At 40.7% G+C, this 19,116-nt stretch overlaps 1 protein-coding gene across 9 annotated transcripts in view; it reads left to right on the plus strand.

The window, feature by feature from the left end:
• Positions 1-19,116, plus strand: part of LOC117199116 (uncharacterized) — a 287,008-nt gene that overhangs the window by 265,063 nt on the left and 2,829 nt on the right. The window contains exons 1-8 of one of the 9 annotated variants that reach the window (XR_007472466.1): positions 9,181-9,493; positions 9,706-9,752; positions 10,687-10,874; positions 13,189-13,354; positions 16,026-16,313; positions 17,087-17,257; positions 17,550-18,454; positions 18,605-18,801. The exons of 7 other annotated variants lie outside the window; for them this stretch is intronic. The gene's annotated coding sequence lies outside the window, so the exon portion shown is untranslated. Of the gene's footprint in view, positions 1-9,180; positions 9,494-9,705; positions 9,753-10,686; positions 10,875-13,188; positions 13,355-16,025; positions 16,314-17,086; positions 17,258-17,549; positions 18,455-18,604; positions 18,802-19,116 lie in introns of those variants that run through there. One more of the 9 variants, XR_007472467.1, reaches the window with a different exon arrangement.

The following is a 19,116-nucleotide window of genomic DNA, read 5'->3' on the forward strand; positions in this document are numbered from 1 at the left end:
GCTTACCATATGACCAAGCAGTTACACTCTTGGGCATTCATCTAGGAGGAATGAAAACTTACGTTTGTTCAAAAAGTTGCACAGGACTGTTCATAGGAGCTTTATTGTAATTGCCAAAGACTAAAAATAACCAAAATATCTCTCAACAGCTGAATGGTTAAACAACTTTTGTACACCCATACCATGGAATACTATTCACCAGTGAAAAAGGAACCAACTGTTGACACAAGCAACAACTTAAATGGATCTCAAAGGCATTATGCTAAGTGAACAAAGCAGTCTCACAATATCACACACTGTATGATTCCATTCATATAGTATTCTCGAAATGACAAAATTATAGAGATGGAAGACAGGTTAGTGGTTGACAGTAGTTAGGTATGATGGAGGGGAGAAGGTATGACTATAAAGGGGTAGCATAAGTGATATCTTTCTTGTGATAGAGTAGTGCTATATCTTGATTGCTGTGGTGGTTACACAAATTTACACATGATAAAGTGATACAGAACTATATACATGCATTGTACCACTGACAAATTCCTGGTCTTGAAATAGTACTATAATTATATGTGATGTAACCACTGGCAGAAATTGGGTGAAGGGTACATGGGACTCCTTTGTATTATCTTTGCAACCATCTATGAATCTATAATAATTTCAAAATAAAAAGTTAACAAAGGTATAATCGACAATTTAAATTAAGAACAGAATAACTGTATTTTGAACCATAATTTTACCAATGTCTGTAGTCTAGGAATAACTAACTCACTGCAGCAGGAAGAAGTGGCAGTGAATTAGGGGCTATGGAAAAGGCAGAGATATTAAATTGGTAAGATAGAAGAAATAACTAAAAAGTCTTTAAAACTATTAAACACAAGGATGCAGATAAGCTTTTTTTTTTTGAAAAAAAGTAACTACCTTAACGTGAAATTCATTATCCAATAAGATATTCTGAGTCTTCAGGTCATGATGAAGTAGAGGAGGATTCATATTGTGCAGGTAATTTACACCTAGTGCAATTTCATGCAGAATACGAAATCTTAATGGTCAAGGAACATCAGGATATTCATTTTTCTTCATATATATGGAAAGAAACAAAACTAAAATTAGTGGCCAAATTTATTTCCACTTAGAAAATGAAATATTCCATGAGGAAATATAGTATTAAACTAAATACCTGGTATAACTAAATTCAGGGCAAAAAGTACTCATTTTGTTATATTATCAATTTGACGTTATTTAACATCCTTGTATCTTACTTTCCTCAATTTTTGGAGAAAATAATGACTTTACAGTACTGATATTTCCTTTTAGTTTATACTGGTAATGCAACTACATGGTATGGGGGCTTTCTTCAGTTGAGACAGTTTTAAATTATTTTTTATCTGTATAATACCCAGACATGTATTTATACTCATACCCATCTTCCCATTCTATGGCTTCTTATCAAATAACTTGTGCCCATGAATGTGTACACACACACACACACACACAATTTGTTTCTATTCAAAATTTATATTTTAAATTTCCTATTAATATAAAACCATACTTGATTATGATGATAACCACTGCATCAATTAAAATTATGACCATAATATATTTACTTACTAAGCATTAATACTTCATATTTTTAAATCATATATTTACTTGCATTTCAGCTTGAAAAATTAGCATTTGGGAGTTTTGCTTTTGTGAAGGAGACAAAAATCATCTTCATTTCTAAGTATATATAACATAGAAACATTAAAAATGTAATGTTTTCTATTTCCTGGTACTTAACAAGTGACAGTCATCTGAACTTTCTTAAATGTTTTCTGAACATAAAAGTTAATACAGCTTCCCAGGAGAATGAACATACTCAGAAAAATTAGATAATTTGGGAATATCCAACAATGAATCTTCAGGGACCATGCCACTGGGTACATTTTACTAAATAATATGAAAAAGTATGCTTCCACTGAGCTCAAAACTGTTCTTAAGAATTTTTTTTCTGCAAATGGGTCAGCTTATAGTTCATTGATTAACTAACTTGGCAGGGGAGTGGCTCAAAATACTTGTCTTTACATAGTATTTTGATTTTTTTCATCAATCTTTTGTGAGGTTGGGGGAACGTGCTTCAAGATAAATCCTGACCTAATAATACAGGACACCAAAAGAAACACAAAACACAAATGTTCAACATTACTTCCTCTTGTATACACAGATTCCCATCCCCTTGAGTCACTGAATCTTTTAATCTTTAAAAAGGTAACTTTTTCTGAAAATTATATAGTTTAAAGAAGTAACAAGGCCTCTCTGCAGTATAGTGCTATATGGAAGCTTTTGATCATGGAGAGGAAGGTAGATGAGTGCTCACTATGTATTTTATGATTCCTTCCAGGAGCCAGCAATCCCCCTGTAGGAGGCTCTAGAATTTCTAATGGGCTCCAAATTTGGGTACCAGAGCATCTACTGTGGTGCTGGGGTATGGGAAGACAACATTAGAATTTATGCTTATACTCATTTAACAAAAGGAAACTGTGTTTAATTAGTATTTGTATCTTACTTGCTGTGTTGGTTACACAAATCTTATGCACTGACACTAGTTACTTTACTCTGTCCTTGTTTCAGATGGTCCTGTCACAAACAGAATGTGTTGTATCCTGAAATAAAGAGGAAGTCACTCCATGAGTGGTGACAGTGGCACCCATTCTCTCTTGTTTGCTTATAGAACACTGTGATGTATCAGAATTTAGGAGTGTTCAGTGACTAGATTTTACAGATTATGTTACTACTCAGTTTTAACTAAAGCACCCCTCACAAAAGAGACCGAGTTCTTTAAAAATATTTCTTGACAGAAACTGCAGGCTAGAGATAATCTTAGTAATATGAGAGCAAGCAAACAACAATAGATGGATACACATATTTTGAGAATGAGGACACCCCCCACAACCGGGCCATATTTGTTTACTGATGGGATTCACAATTAAAGCCAGATAACTGATACCTTGGGAAAAAGGTACATGGCTCATGCCATTGTCTATTATTGGAAAAGCTCATGTATTTGATACTCAGATTTATTTGGTCTATTAATTCAGAACTTTATGAACTGGTATTATTAACATTTAATTTGAACCCTACATTGTCTTTAACATAAAATGAAATCTGGCTTAAACTAACAATAAATTGTATGGTGTGCAGAGTTTATCTTTTCTCTCTCCTGTTCCTCTCTTACATATATATACATGTGGATATTAGAATTCAGTGTAAACCTCAGGAACAGTAACCTAAGCAAAATAATCTAGGTCACTTAGAATGCAGGGTCTGACTCCACAGTATTTTTTTTTTTTTTTTTTTTTTTGCGGTACCCGGGCCTCTCACTGTTGTGGCCTCTCCCGTTGCGGAGCACAGGCTCCGGACGCGCAGGCTCAGCGGCCATGGCTCACGGGCCCAGCCGCTCCGCGGCATGTGGGATCCTCCCGGACCGGGGCACGAACCCATGTCCCCTGCATCCGCAGGCGGACTCTCAACCACTGTGCCACCAGGGAAGTCCCACAGTATTTTTAACAACACAAAAGAAGCCATAAATGGTGAAGTTTTTCATTATTCTTATTTTGATTCATCTATATATCCCCAAATAATCTGATCATTTGTAAAACGAAAGTACTATATAGGTTGAATAACAGAATTATAACGACTGAAAATGTATAATACTTACCCTATGTAGGAGTTCATTTAATGACCCATTTGGCATGTATTCAGTAACTATTCCCAAAAATTCAGGCTCATTGCAAATTCCCAAAATTGGAAGAATGTAACTAAATCTAGCTTTGTGTAAAATTTCAGCTTCTCTTAAGACATCATTTCTTTCACTAAAGAAAGAAAATGTATAATTATTTCAAAGTAAGGAAAAATACACAATTATCAAGCCCATAAATATTAGTTAATCCTGGATTTTTTCATTCATTAGCTTTTGACCTCATGTAAATTATGCAGCTTCTCTTAGTTTCTTCGTGTTTAAAGTTGGGATAATATCTACCCTATATATTCCATAGGTCTGTTTAGAGACCAAAATACCTGTATAAGCCACTGACAGAAAAAAGTGCTACATACAGATTATTATTGTACTCTTCTCAGGAAAGGGAAAGAATACCATGTTTAAGTTTATAAAGTCTATATTAGAATGATAGGTGCTTGAACTAATTACATTAAGTTTATGTTGTATTAAAATGATCATATTTGATTAGATTATTATATTAAATTTTATGGTTGCATACCATGTAAAAATTTTCTAAATATCCTGAATATTAAAACACTTAAGTGTTGTAGATTTTAATGACTAGATGATAATAGTTGCATGAGGGTCAATAATGCTTAGAAATTATATACTGGAACACAGGAAAAGGACACTGAGAACAGGTAAATGCTTAGAATGGATCCCTGGGCTAACTCTGGATCCCAGGTTCATTTGATTTTTCATTCATAAAACAAATAAATATTGAACATTTATTATGAATAAAGAACTGTGCTCAGCATTATGGAGACTAGTAAGTTTAAAAAAACCAAAAAACAAAACACATAGTCTGTGACCTCAAACTGTCCAGAAATCTTTTTAAGAAAAATAAGTACTCACTGTGGTCTTGATTTACACTTCTCCAATGATTAGTGATGTTGAGCACCTTTTCATATACCTACTGGTCATTGGTATGTCTTTCGATGTGTTAATTATATTGGTAATATTCCATACCAATTATATTGGTAATTATTCCATGATGATGTATATGTATAGCAAATAATCATGTTTTGCACTTTAAATATATACGATTATATTTGTCAATTATTCCTCAATAAAGTTAAAAAATAAGAAAAGCAAATAAAAAAAGAAAACCAAATACTTAAAATATAAGGCAGAATATGATAAGCGCCATCAAAAACAAGTAAATAAGCAAGCAAATAAATAAATAAATATAGGGAGCTCAGAGAACTAGTAAATCTGGGCTAGGGAGTTGCTACAGCCTTTAGAGAGAGATGTCAACAGTACCTTAAGGATGGATAGAATTTCAACCACTGGAAAAAGGGCATCCAAGATATGTGGTCCCTCTCCAAGATGGGAGAGATTTTGCCTTTCTTTTTCATCTGTGTCTCCCCAGGATCTGGAACAGTACCTGGCACACAGAATTTGTCTAATAGATGTGTATCAAATGAACTCAAGGAAGTTAAAGTACAGGCTATATCCAGAAAATGACAAATTGTTTAATATGAATCAGGATGTGTAACAGCGTGTGTAAAGGGAGTGAAGGTGAATAGGGTAGGGTAGGGCCTCATCGCAGAGCCTTAAAGCCAGGTGAGAGCATTTACACTTGATTTGGTAGTCACTGAGTTGTGACTACAGGTTATTGAGCACAGGAGTGACAGGAGTGGAACAAACTTTTAGGATGATTAATTTGGCAGCAAGGTGTAGGATCAGCAGAAGGAGGTAGAGTTTGAAAGCCAGGTATTAGAAGATTATAATACTAGTTAAGATGTAAAGCAATGAGAGTCTGAAACTATAAAGGTTGCAGTGTAAATAGAAAGAAAAACACTAGCTGAATAGAATACCCAGGCTCTGGTGGCTGACTGATTGACCTGATTGACTAAGGGAGGTATATACATATATATATATGTGTATATGTGTGTGTATATGTATGTGTGTGTACGTGTGTGTGTACATATATATGAAGGGAACTGGATTTGTCACCAATTTTTTCCATGGATGATTTGGTATTGGTAGCAGCAGTAATAGAAAGAGAACTGTCTCTAGGAGAAGCTTATTAGGTAAACAATGATGATTAGTTGGTGTTTAAACCACCCAAGCTCTTGATGAATGGCTGCTGAAATAAGAAAAGCAACAGACATTCCAGACCAGACTATGAAGCCTCCTTTAAAAACAAACAATAAGCAAAATAAAGCAAAAAAATCTTAGTCATCTATGTTTTGAAGAGGTAATATACTTACATGTTTCAAAATTCAAGAATTACAAGAATGCATAGAGTTTCTCTTCTTCTCCCTGCTCTTCAGCCACTTAATATCCCAACTGTGAGGCAACCAATTATACCAGTTTGTGAGACCTGCTTTAATTAAATTTATATTTCCTAAGCTGAAACAGGTCTGTATTTGCCTCATGAAATGTAGGTCAACAAGACAGTTATTGAGTAGCACCTTTGCCGGGAAGGTTCCTGGATACTCTGAGAAAGAATTATAGAGAGGGCATGCTAGGGGATATCTTAGTGATACTTAATATACTAATTCCTCCTCCCATTAAGAGTATGATGCATTCTTCCTTCTCTTGTGATCCTATGATGTGTTGGCCACTTTACTACAGTTGGTTTCATTATCCCTACTTTATATATGAGAGCACGAAGGCTCACGTAAATTAATAATTTCTACTGGTCATGCCAACAATAAGTGGCAGATTTAGAGTCAGATTTGAATTGCAATTGTGGGACTCTAAAGCCTTTGTTTTTTCCACTCACTGCTTAATCAGAGAAGGAAAATTCTTGAAGTCAGATTTCAGGAAGAATGAGTGGGAAAACAGAAAAAGCCAAAACAGTTTAAAAATAGGTTTTTATATTAAAAAAATAAAATGTAAAACAGCTTTTATAGACATATTACCAAAATTACCCATAACAAATTTCAGTTACAAAACAGTTACACTGTTTACACAAGGTATTTGAACAAGCTGTCAGACTCATCTACGCATAAGGAGTTGGGAGATTGTTGGGGAAGGTCCACTCGTTGGGCAGAAGTCAGGTTACAGAGAATAATTTACCAATCACTAAAATAAGAACATGTTACAGCACATAAACTTAGTTTTCTTTTGTGATCTCAAAGAACAATGCAAACATTATCCACACCAGAGCCCAAGAAGTACATGTATCTGTTATTCCCACTTTATAAGTGAAGACATAAAACACCCTGTGAGTCAACTGCATAGCCCAGTCCTATGCTCAGACTACATAAATACTGCTAATGTTAACATTCCAGGTAACAAGTGGAAGAAAAATGTGATGCAGTAATGCCAGAGTGTTGCACTGTTCCTTATGGCTTCTTTGACGGCAGAATTAATTTCCTACCCGATTTAGTGAAGAATTTTAGATGATGAAATTGTTAATGAGCACGAAAGGGAACTCCCTTCATTTCTTGGCCCCAAATGGCACAAAACTTAGATTAATTAAAATCTTGAGAAGCAGCATCCAAAATGGGAGGATCAATCTCCTTTAAAATACCTAAGGAGTCCATCAGTGCTAGATTTCCACATATTTTAATAGTTGATTCTAAAATACATCTACCCTCTCTAATCAACCACCACCCTTCAAAGTTGACTACATACACATAATTTCCCAGTAATTGCTCCACAGAATTCAAGACCCAGGGTAAATATACCCTGTATATCACTAAATCAGGATTATGGTACACAAGAAGCGGGAACAATTTCTAGAGGTGTCTCAAACTTACTGTGAGATCTAGCCCATCCAAGCCTGATAGCAAGAGAGCAAGTAAAAGCCACAGGCAGATGAAAGTCAATACCATTAGCAGGGCTGAAGCTGAGGAATTTATCTGCTGTTGGATACTGACAGCCTCTAGCTAATCAGGCATCTAGCATGATGTATTTTCACTTTAGATATAGGGGGAGGAGAGGAGAATGTTGCAGTCATGGATGTTAACTCACTAAGAATTGAATGCAGGGCCTAGTTAAATTCCTATTGGAAGGAAAATACACAAGACTAGTGACTAGACTCACTGATTAATATATACGGTTGAAAGGTTTTTCTGGAAACAGGAACTAATCTAGCCTTCCCTTGAAATCTGGACATTGCACTAAACTTGGTCCAGGATGGGAGAGACATTCAAAAGTTTGGGTCATTTAACAGCTTTCTGATTTCAGTTTATTGTTAGCAAAAATAATACAAGTTTCCTCTAAAGACAGGCTTCCTTCCCTGTGACGGTGAGAGGAGAAACTAAATTGAGTTTGATATCTAAACTTTCATGCCTACATGTGTAAACCAAAAACAACAAAAAGCCCAAACCAAAACGTCCCAGACTCTACAGCAGTGCTGTTCAATAAAAATATAATGTGAACCACATATACAATTTGAAATTTTCTAATAGCCACTTTAAAAAAAAGTTAATAGCCACCTATGGCTAAGAGCTACCTATTGGGCAGTGCAGCCCTAGAATTCGACTTCAAAAAAGAAAACAAAAAGGGAAAAACAAACAGAACCCAACTTCAATAAAGAGGACGTTTACAGTTGGGCTGTGATTGCTGATTTTTGGTGTCTGGAGAAAGGAGGCCCAGGAGTAAGAAAAAAAGGAGAGGGCAGTGAAAAGAAGCGTGATTGCTGCATCTCCAGAGAAGCCTGCTCTCCCCACCATGTTAGCCCAAGCGTTGAACGGCTGCCTAGAGGTGACGAGGTGTGCGGCCGATCCCAAGTGGTCACCGTCGCTTGGGCTTCAGAGCCCGCTTGCCAGGGGTTAGAGCCAGTGGGGTGGGGAACGCAGATTTCGGGGCTCCGCGGTGGAGCCGCCAGGGCGCCCTACCTGTCGAGCAGCGGGCTGTGAATGTGCAGGTGTTTCACGGCCACCCGAACGCGCCAGTCTGCGTGGCGGGCAGAAGACACGGTGCCGGACGCGCCGCGGCTCAGGTAGCGCAAGTCGGCGAGCTTGTGGTACGGGATGGTGGGCAGGACGCTGCAGATGGCCTCCTCGTTCATGGTAGCGGGTGGCGCGGGCACTCAAGCAGCCGATCGATTCCGGAAGTGCCCGCCGCTCCCGCGGCTCCACCCGCTGCGCGAGCCGGCTCGGCAGGCCCTACAGCCTGCCGGACATGAGGTCACGAGGCCGTCCATTCTCCGCGCAGCCCACGCCAAGCCGCTGCTTATCCGGAGCCGGAGCGGACTCTTCTCTTCTAGAGACTGGTCAACTCTGCGGCGGCGGGGCGCACAGGGGAGGAGCTTCCTCTCTCCGACCTGGCCCTCCCAGGCGCTGCCAGCCACCCGAGCCAGCCTTTCGGAGCTCCTCCCTCCCCAGACTTCTCACGCGACGTCAGCGGCGGATGCCGAGGCGGGGATGAGGGCCACTGGCCCGCGATCCTCCCAGCAAGGCTCCGGCCTCGGCCTCGGGCCCGAGATCTCCGCCTTGTGGCGACCAGACGACGTGTGCCACACCGGCGGGGCTCGGGCGGGGGCTTGGGAGTGGGGAAGTGAGCCAGGGGCGCTCAATTTGTCTTCTCTCCCCCCAACCCACAAGGTTGGAAAGGTTTTCTTGTGGGGAAATTTCCTCTCCGCAGCTTCACACCCAGTCAGCGGACCCTCCCACCCAGGAGGAATCTCCCCTGGTCCCATCGGCGCGTCTTCCGGGAGTCGCCAAACACCAGACAGAGGTAGCGGGGTGGGTGTGGCAGCTGCCATTTCCTGCGCGGAAAGCCCTTTGAGGACGTGCGGTGGTGACTTACTAGGGCTCCGCACTTCTCAGCCCGGTGAGTCAGGTAGGGGTGTAGATTCACTTGCTTATCTGGACTCCAGTCTAACCTCACTTGCAACTACTTCAGTCGTGTGGGGGTGACTGATAAGCCCTGTCAGAGTTTAATCCTGTCTAAACGTTCAGATGTTTAGTTCCTGTTGAGTGCTTCTCTACTAGGGACCTATTTTTCTGACCTTTATTTTTCTCTCCTGACGTCCATAATTACAGACAGAGATTGAAAAGTAACCTTGAGAGAGTCCCTCCCTTGATTGCAGGTAAGACTGCAAACATTTCTTTCTTATAGATCTGGGAAGAATGCGGTGTTTAATGCCAACCAAAAAAGACTGCAAAGATCTTTTTACCTTAAACAAACACTTTTCTACACCTGAAATGGCTATTTTGCAAAGTGTGGTGCAAATATTATACACAATACCAAGTCCATGCTAGGCATTTAATGAATTCTAAAGCAAAAGTAATAGGGAATGCCTGACTTCAATCAGGGATTTCTGCCTACAGAAAATCAGTGCTTCCTGTATTTTTGTATTGCCTGAAATGAGAGTAGCAGTGTTACATTTTACAATAAATGGAAGCTGTAATGAAAGAGTGTGTTTTAAAATTTGATAATTTAAAATAAAATACTTAGCTTTAAAGATATGTTCTGATAATCTGTGGTTCATTCCTTAATAAGCTTTTTGCTACAAAGAGTGCTCAGAAAACTTTTCCCATTCATTCATTCATTCATCCAGTCAGTTTACAAACAGAATTCTAGAGAAAGAGAACAAAAATTAAGAAGGGAGGAAATGATCAAAATAATAATTCAAGAATTTCTTCCAGGACCAAAAGACAAAGATGTTCATATTTAAAGGACCCACCAGCTACCCACAGTGACTGAAAAAGGACCTATGTTAAAGCACACCATTAAAAAGATCAGAACACTAAGAATAAAGAGAAGATTCTAAAAGTTTTCAGAGGGAAGGAGCAGGAATAAACGGATGAGAATTAGAATGGCATTGGGTTTCTCAACAATAACACTTTTATGCTAAAACACTACAGTGAAATTTCAAGTTTTGTAAGACAATAACTTCCAACCTAGAATCCTATAGTCAAACTATCCATCAAGAGTAAGAGTAGAATAAAAACATTTTCACATATACAAGGATGAAAACATTTATTTTCCATGCATCCATCCACCTTTTTTTTTTTTTTAAGGGAAAGTTACTAGAGGATGTGCTCCAACGAAACATGAGAGCAAGACAAGAAAGAGAAAGACGTGGGATCCAGAAAAAAGGACCAGGAGAATGTGAAGGGAAATTCCAGGGTGAAAGATATGTGGCAGAATTAGAGAGCAGTCGTTTTCACCAGAGAAGGAAGATGGCAGACTCCAAGAAGAAAGACTGGTTAGTGTAATTGAATTTATTTAGCTTACTAATTTTGAGTATTTGGGTAGTTACATTGATAGATGTTTGATAGATCTAATGAAATACGTGATAAAATTCGAGAGAGAACTTAAAAATATAAGCAAGTAAAAAAAGGAAGCAATTATTAATTCCATGAAAGCTAAAAATTAGACAAGAATGGAAACAGCGTTTCTCCGACTGTTCTGTGGTGAAAATTTTAAGACTTTTTAGAGCTTCTGAAATACTAGTATATTATAAATCTCGAAGGAGAGAACATGCAGCATAGAGCACTATAAAATTTATGTATGTTTTTAATTATATTACTTTAAAATTTTTAAAAATTAGTATTCACATGGTTCAAAATTTAAAAGTGTAACAGATAGATAATTCAATAGAAAATTAGGCAAAACCCCTAGATACTTCACACAAGGGTATATCTAAATAGCAAATAGTAAATGAATGTGAAAAGGTGCTCGACCTCATCAGTCATTAGAGAACTGCAAGTTAAAACCACAGTGCAATATCACTACACAAATACAAGAATAATTAAAATTAAAAAGACAGAATATAACAAGTGTGGGTGAGGTTTTGTAACAATTGGAGCTCTTGCACATTGCTGGTGGGAGTGTCAATTGGTACAATCAATTTTGCAAACTGTATGGCAGTACTATTAAAATTGCAGATATGCAGATCCTCAGCAATTCCTTGCCTAGGTATATGGACATGCATATGCATATACTAGAAAGTTCATAGTAGTGCTATTTATAATAGCTTCAAACTGGAAATTACCCAAATATCCATAAATAGTAGAATGGGTAAATGATTTGTGGCCCATTTTTTTACACAGTGGGATACTAAACAGCAATGATATTGAGCAGTGTGCAATATTGATGAATTGCACAAATACAATACTGGACGAAAAAGCTAGACACAGAAGAGTATACATTTTATGAGTCAATTCCTATTAAGTACAAAAACAAGCAAAACTAGCCTATGCTTTTAGAAATCAGGATAATGTCTACTCTTGTAGAGTGGTCATAGTGACTAGAAGGGACAGAATGAGGCCTCTGGGGTGATAGAAATGTTCTGTTTCTTGATCTAGGACCTAGACTCTTGGTGCCAGTTGCATGGGTATGTTCAGTTATGAAAATTCTTTGAGGTTACACAATGTGCACTTTTCTGTATATATATATATATGTTACACTTCAATAAAAGGTTAATAGGTTTAAATACAAAATAAATAATACATGTGGGTGTATATTATGTCTCTTACTTTTATTTAATTAGTATTACAGTATATACCTGTTCACCTTGCTTGTCTTTCTTAGTAATCTATTTCAGATATCTTTCCATACAAATGCATAAAAAGCTTTCTCAACTTTTTTTTTTTAAATGATGGATATGCCATAATTTACCCCTCATTGGTGGACACTTAGCTGGTTTCCACATATTTACTGTTACAAATTATGCTGCAATAAGTAATCATGACATATGTCATTTCATACATGTGTAAGTGTATCCATATATATGCCCTAGAAGCTGAACTGCTGGACAAAAGAGTTATGTTCATTTGTAATTTTGGTTTGTATTGTTGAATTGACCTTCACTGAGGTTGTTCCAGTTTTCTTTTTCTGCAGACAAATGAGAGTGCTGTTTTTCCACACACCTTCTTTCATTTCTTTTCGAGATAGATAGTATAATATTGATCTGCTGATTCCTGTATTTCAGTGCTTCTAAACTCATTTAAATGCTAAGATTCTTTTTATTGCAGACCTTCTAAATATCTGGCTTCAATTTTTTATCACAACCTCAAACTTTAGCTTTCATGATAGTTTCACCATTATACAGCTTAAAAAATATGTATTCTTAGTGATATGTACAGTGTTTAATTAATGCCCATAATGAATGGCTGATGACAGGAAACCTAAAGAATACTGATGCTAAACTACATCAACTAAATGAGAAACAAAAAACATGAGAATAATTATGCAAATTAGGCTAAAAAACAAGGCTCACACCTATATGTTGAATTCATCTATTCAAAATTCTGTAGAATCATATTAAGTCATATTTTCCATTTACTGAGAATAAAGGTTATTTATATCTGCATGTGCCATTTTAGGGACATGGTAGCTTGAAATGGCATGCTTGAAATCTCTCATAGTCTGTTTTATTGTTTTGCTTGTTTTTTTAACTTCAATGCCTTTTATTCCTGTAAGTTCTTTTTATTTATTTATTTTTCTAATTTTTTAAAAAATTAATTTTTATTGGAGTATAGTTGCTTTACAATGTTGTGTTGATTTCTACTGTACAGCAAAGTGAATCAGCTATATGTATACATATAATGTCCATGGACAGAGGAATGGATAAAACAGATGTGGTATATATATACAATGGAATATTATTCAGCCATAAAAAGGAATGAAATTGGGTCATTTGTAGAGACGTGGATGGAGCCAGAGACTGTCATAAAGAGTGAAGTAAGTCAGAAAGAGAAAAACAGATATCATATATTAATGTTTATATGTGGAATCTAGAAAAATGGTATAGATGATCTTATTTGCAAAGCAGAAATAGAGACACAGATGTAGAGGACAAACGTATTGACACCAAGGGAGGAAGTGGGGGAGGTGGGATGAATTGGGAGATTGGGATCGACATATATACACTATTGCTACTATGTATAAAATAGATAACTAATGAGAACCTACTGTATATAGCTCAAGGAACTCTACTCAATGCTCTGTGGTGACCTAAATGGGAAGGAAATCCAAAAAAAGAGGGGATATATCTCATAGTCTTTTAAATTAGAAACAAGACAGAAAAGTTGAAAAATAAACCACTTAAAAAAGTACAAATGCAAGAATTTAAAACATCTCATATTCTAATTTTTTCTATTCTTTGGTCTGAAAGCATCTGGTAACCATTGGGGGAAAATGGGTGAAGGATATGTGGGACCTCTCTGTATTATTTTTACAACTTCCTGTGAGTCTATTATTATCTCCAAATAAAAAGTTTTAAAAAGTTGTACCTGGGTGTATTAGTTTCCAAGGACTGCCATATCAAAGAACCACAAGAATTATAAAAAGGTATGTAAATGAGAAGTAAGGCTTCCTGATTCTTCAGATCTCCAGTTCACCTTCCCTAAGACAACAAATAAATTTAACAAATATTATGTGCCATAATGCTAGGTGCTGGAAATAGAGGGATAACAAAAGACACATGGTCTCTGTCCTTAAAATGCTTTTAGTGCTCTAAGGGAGAGAGAACCTAAGCATACAATTACAATACACACTACACGTGTAACACTGGGTAGGCCCCTTAACCTCTTGGTTTTTTTAAGTCCTCAGTTGTAAAAATGTGAGGGTGCTATGAATTTATATTTGGGGCACGACAAGGTCGAGAAGAGTGTGTCTTTTCCTTTATTCTTCCAAACTGGAATGTCTTCCCTCTCTTGCGCATGGGTCCAAATCTCACTTGTCCTTCAGGCCGACTGCCAAGGAGCCTTCCCTGATTCCCCAGGCCACACAAATCTCTGCCTCTTAGGTTCAGTGCCATACAACCTAGCTGTCTCTTACGTTAATCTTGTCTCTCAAGCCAAACTCAGAATATGGGTCTCTCTTGCCCTCCTGTGGCCCCTGCGGCTGTGCCAGCCCACCGGCACACCCCACGTGGGGTGTCTACTACACTAGGGCATGGGTGGGGAGGCCCAGGGGTGAGGGGCGAGGCAGAGTACCTTTGCCTCTACCCTGTTCTCCTCCACAAAACTGCCCCTCCTCCTCAAGCCTGCCCCTCAAGTCAAAGGTTCCATATATGACCTCACTGGGTAGTGATGCCCTCACAGGCATTCTCAGAGTTTCCATGGCAGCATAACTGTGCAAACGGGCTGCACTCAGAGAAACTTCTCTACCAGTTCTCCACCAGATACCAATCTTTTTGGCTGTCTGTGTGAGAATGTGTGACCGGATAGTGTATGTGTACTCTAACCTGTGCTCTGTTCCCTGGGTGGGCAGTGCAGCAGGTACACCCAGACAGGGCAACTCTACAGGAGGTATGATACACACACAACCTCACCTGGCTGGCACATGTTCCTGTGGGGGTTGCCAACTACGTACAGCTGAGCACTTTCCCAGATGTAAGTAATACCGGTGACCTGGGACGCCCTCAGGGACGCACAGTTCTCACTGCTGAGGACAAGTGAAAGGTCATCCCTGGACAAGTGTGCAGGACGGTTCTGAGCTTTATAAATGTAGCCTTACCCTTTGGGCTACAGGATGCTTCCATTCAGACCCTTTCCTGATTGGCCTCTTAACAAAAGACAAGTGCATTTTTGTTGGCAAATTGTAAATGGAGCGGTTTGAGGAACAGGGCCACTCTTGAACCGCACCTCCAAACCCAGGCACCACTGTGCTATCATGGAGACATCTATATCGGTCCCCTCAGACACATCCCTTACTGAGTTGCTGAGTACTAGGGGAGAGGGTGTTGCCATATTGATGGGAAGACCGTAAGAACGAAGGGGGGGGTGAAGAAGTGCTAATGAGACTGGAGGGCTGAGGAGATGGTGTCCCAGGAGGCTGGGTTGATGTGAGCGTAGACTTGGTACCCAGAACCCGGTTCTGAGTCTCCTGATCACTCTGCCTCAGTATTTGTCCTTGTTCTAATCGACATAAAAGTATTAGACAGCTAGAGTTCAGTGTGGTTGAAATAGGCAGTATAAATGGGGCCCAAGAGGGGTTGCCAAGGTGGGCAGGGTTCTTAACCAATTTATATTAGATTATTTTTTTCCAAAACTTGAAAGACATTTCCATGAAAGCCTCAGAAGTGACAGACTGCAAGAAATGTTTTCTCTGTTGCGGAAGGGAGAGATGGAGAGGATCATGATTGCAATTACTTTCGGGTTCTACTGTTTTCCCTGGGAACGGTGAAGAGACTTCCTCATCTGCTGCAGCCCTAGGCTCTAGGGATTGCTTTTGCAGCCAGTGTCCCTTCTCTAGGGACTCATAGAGATGATGGGCTAAGGCTGTGTTTTGGACGTCAAGTAGATTAAAAGGTCTTCAGCCAGAAACTGGGAGAGACATGAGAGAGGGAAATTCTGGCAGGAGACTGTGCACAGCAGAAGTGACTGATCAGTTCTGATTTTCTTTGCAGCAGCAGTGCCTCCCGTTTCTCGTCCTACACCTGGTCACTACCATGTCCTGTACCGCGGGTGTGGAGAAACGCAGTTGGGCTGGCACGGGGAGACATACTGCCTGGTTGGTGGCTACCGGCTCTACGGGGATGTTCCTTTGGCCACGCCAGCTAAGGTAGAAGCAGAGAAGCCAGTCCCCAGACGTGCTCCGAAGAGAAAGCACTCTCTGGAATGGTCGGACGAAGACCTGGGTTGCCCCAGACCCAAAATCCGGCGATTGGAGCTTTCAAGCAGCACAGGAATACAAGGTGCTTTGATTGTCAAGCAGGGTGGCCCAACCTCTGGGCACATCGCCTCTGCAAGAGCCACAGTAAACGAATGTCCCATATTTGCTCTTTCAAGGTCGGCAGCAGGGAGTCCCCTCCTAAAGAAGGTTCTCTCTCATTGCCACACTATCCAAGGTTGCCACAAATGTTCCTTCCTGTGGGCCTCATCAGGCTAAGGGCAGAGTTGTCTCTTTGCTTCTCTGAGTCGCACCATATGGTCTTAGTAACACCTCTTCACCCTGTTGACCATGTTTTTCACGGGGGCTGCTGCTGAGACTTTATCTCATCCTTTCATGGTAGAGAGAGAGAGGATTCTAATGAATTTTACTTCCACGGGAGAGGGGAGTGTTATGATTATGTTGTCATTTTCTATGATGTCCTTTTGTCATGAATTTCTTTTCAATTTCATGTTAAAATGGGCCCACCATTCCCACTTTGTGAGGTCATTCAGCACCCTTGTTTTGCACCTTTAACATCTCTCTCAGTATCACTTGGAAATGTTTGAAATGGCATGAGCTTGTCCTCACATTCCTATCAGCTGTAAATCCGGAGCCCCAACATGAACCTAACCATTGAACAGAACACCTCTCCACTACCTGTGTAACACCCTTAACCTCTTGGTCTTTTTAAGTCCATAGTTGTAAAAATGTGAAGGTGCTATGAATTTATATTTGGGGCAGGACAAGGTAGAGAAGAGTGTGTCTTTGCTTTTATTCTTCCAAACTGGAATGTCTTCCCTCTCTTCCCCTTGGAAGATGCTCCTTTGGCCACGCCAGCCAAGGTGGAAGCAGAGAAGCCAGTCCCCAGACGTGCTCCGAAGAGAAAGCACTCTCCGGAAATGCCGGACGAAGACCTGGGTTGCTCCAGACCCAAAATCCGGCAATTGTAGCATGGTGCCAGGAGGCGGACCCCACAGAATCTTGCAGGTGAGCCATCCTGAAGAGAAGGCAATGGTTTAAATGCCTAAGGCAGGGAATGCCTCTTCCTGCACTGACACCACCACCACCACCACCCCCCCCCCGCCCACTGCCCACTGCCACAGATTAGAACCTGCATCTTTTTGTCTGAGCCTTCCCCAGCCAGGAGCCTCCTTCTATACTAAATGGCCATAAGCCAGGAGCCTCAGAAACTGAGGTTTGTAATGAGAGTCTGCCCTGAACATCCCAGGGCTGAAGCTGGCCTGGAAGAAACCCTGACGTTCCTCTGCTTAATCCTCAGGGGCCCCTTTGTGAGCTGAAGAAAGAAAAGTCTAGAAAAAACGGATAGCTGGGAGGGGAAGATGGCAGAAGAGTAAGACACGGAGATCACCTTCCTCCCCACAGATACACCAGAAATACATCTACACCTGGAACAACTCCTACAGAACACCTACTGAATGCTGGCAGAAGACCTCAGACCTCCCAAAAGGCAAGAAACTCCCCACATACCTGGGTAGGGCAAAAGAAAAACAGAAAAAACAGAGACAAAAGAATAGGGACGGGACCTGCACCAGTGGGAGGGAGCTGTGAAGGAGGAGAGGTTTCCACACACTAGGAAGCCCCTTCGCGGGAGGAGAGTGCGCGTGGCGGAGGGGGGAAGCTTTGGAGCCGTGGAGGAGAGCACAGCCACAGGGGTGCGGAGGGCAAAGCGGAGAGATTCCCGCACAGAGGATAGGTGCCAACTGGCACTCACCAGCCCGAGAGGTTTGTCTGCTCAGCTGCGGGGGTGGGCGGGGCTGCAAGCTGAGGATTGGGCTTTAGTCAGAGCGCAGGGAGAGGACTGGGGTTGGTGGAGTGAACATAGCCTGAAGGGGTTAGTGCACCACGGCTAGCCGGGAGGGAGTCCGGGAAAAGATCTGGAGCTGCCGAAGAGGCAAGAGACTTTTTCTTCCCTCTTTGTTTCCTGCTGCGCGAGGAGAGGGGATTGAGAGCGCTGCTTAAAGGAGCTCCAGAGACGGGCGCGAGTCGTGGCTAAAAGCGCGGACCCCAGAGACGGGCATGAGACGCTAAGGCTGCTGCTGCCGCCACCAAGAAGCCTGTGTGCGAGCACAGGTCACTATCCACACCCTGCTTCCGGGGAGCCTGTGCAGCCCGCCACAGCCAGGTTCCCGGGATCCAGGGACAACTTCCCCGGGAGAACGCACGGTGAGCCTCAGGCTGGTGCAAAGTCACGCCAGCCTCTGGCGCCGCAGGCTCGCCCCGCACTCCGTGCCCCTCCCTCCCCCCCGGCCTGAGTGAGCCAGAGCCCCCGAATCAGCGGCTCCTTTAACCCCGTCTTGTCTGAGTGAAAAACAGACGCCCTCCAGCGACCTACACGCAGAGGCGTGGCCAAATCCAAACCTGAGCCCCTGGGAGCTGTGAGAACAAAGAAGAAAAAGGGATATCTCTCCCAGCAGCCTCAGAAGCAGCGGATTAAAGCTCCACAATCAACTTGATGTACCCTGCATCTGTGGAATACATGAATAGACAACGAATCATCCCAAATTGAGGAGGTGGACTTTGAGAGCAAGATTTATCATTTTTTCCCCTTTACCTCTTTTTCTGAGTGTGTATGTGTATGCTTCTCTGTGAGATTTTGCCTGTATAGCTTTGCTTCCACCATTTGTCCTAGGGTTCTGTCTGTGTTTTTTAAAATTTTTTTCTTAATAATTATTTTTATTTTAATAACTTTATTTTATATTACTTTATCTTTTCTTTCTTTCTTTCCTTCTTTCTTTCTTTCTTTTCTTTCTTTCTTTCTTTCCTTCCTTCCTTCCTTCCTTCCTTCCTTCTTTCCTTCCCTCATTTAGACAAAGAATCATCCCAAA

The sequence above is a fragment of the Orcinus orca genome, chromosome 17 (genome assembly GCF_937001465.1).
Source record: "Orcinus orca chromosome 17, mOrcOrc1.1, whole genome shotgun sequence".
NCBI classification, from domain to species: Eukaryota; Metazoa; Chordata; class Mammalia; order Artiodactyla; family Delphinidae; genus Orcinus; species Orcinus orca.